The sequence below is a fragment of the Microtus ochrogaster genome (assembly GCF_000317375.1).
Source record: "Microtus ochrogaster isolate Prairie Vole_2 chromosome 14 unlocalized genomic scaffold, MicOch1.0 chr14_random_1, whole genome shotgun sequence".
NCBI classification, from domain to species: domain Eukaryota; kingdom Metazoa; phylum Chordata; class Mammalia; order Rodentia; family Cricetidae; genus Microtus; species Microtus ochrogaster.
In genome coordinates this window covers 11235270-11236699 of record NW_004949096.1, presented here as the reverse complement: position 1 = coordinate 11236699, position 1430 = coordinate 11235270, and positions in this window count along the sequence as shown.

Sequence of the window (1430 nt, the reverse complement as noted above, 5' to 3'; positions counted from 1 at the left end):
TACATTGAATTTACTCCTATTTTTGTTTATAATATTTGTACACCTATGCAAAATTATTTTGCCATATTGTATGCATGCATGCTTCTACTTCTGCTAAAGACATTTGATATATTGATACAATTTTAGGATATATTTATCATACCGCCTTATACATTTCTACCTCTGATAAAGATATTTCTACATTGTTTACATTTTGAAGTCATCGTTCTCATTTGCTGCACAATTGTTTAAAGTTTGTTTAATATTCTAATACGATGTCTTAGTCTTTAGGCTATATAGGTATTAAGAATTATAGGTCAATAGTATCCATGTTTGTCATACTTATAGTTAGACTAATCAGGCTTTTTATGTACATAGAGATTTTATTCAGCATAAATAGGTAATCTTCAACCACTTCAAGGAACTGCAGAATATGACATTTAAATAACTTAGGGTTCTGTTGGTGTAAGACACAATTGCTCTTGGCAGCACTGATCTATTTCCGAGAGAATGCTGGGCACTGAGCACTTCATTTGGAGCTTGTGTTTCTCTGGCACAGTGGGCCTTTGGGCATAAAACTGCCTATGACTCAACCCCTGACAAAATGCATGGTGTCTAGACAAGACAACCAGGATACAAGAAAAAAGACTCCCAAAGCTTGCCAAGACAGGGTAAGACAGTTTTAAAATTTTTCCTGCCTCTGAAAATGGTCTGTAAGTTACTCTAGACCTTAGCCAAAGTTGCTTGCTCCAAAGTTACAAATGAGACCTTGGCTGATTGTTCAGGTAGTCAGTTGTCTCTGTCATTTATTGAACATTTTGGAAGTTGCTTGATTGCACTTTCTGTTTACTCAAGTAATATTATTTCCCTTCTTAGGTCTTCGATGGGGTTGAAGACTATATAGTCATACTTACTTTCCTCTCATGACTTAGCCAACAATTTTTAATACAAGACTTAGATTCTTTTGGATAGCATAATTATTGAAACATTTAACATATGTTTCTTGCTTTGTATTGTTTATGCTGGTTTTAATTCTAATTTTTATACTTTATATTTGTTTTTATTGTATATAGTTTTGTATTGGGTTTGGAAGTTGCTTGTTCAGACAGAAGGGAGAGGTGCTGTGGGAACTCCTTCAGTCAATAGCCTTTAAGATACCAGCCCACTTAAGCATCTTGCACTTATAGGTCTTGTACTTTAGAGACATAAGTCTAGCACAGTCACTCACTTACTCTCTCTCTCTTTGGGCTGCTAGATTCAGTTCCTGGTCCCCTTTCATGAAGAGGACTGTTGATCTGTGAGTCTACCTCTAAATAAAGAACGTTTTATTATACTCCATTCTGAACAATGGAATGTTCTAGGTGAGCTAAGTGTTAATCTTGATTAGATTGATCACTAAGGACAACTCCTATATAAGAAATTTCAGTTTTCTAGAAACTCTTTTTCTTTTT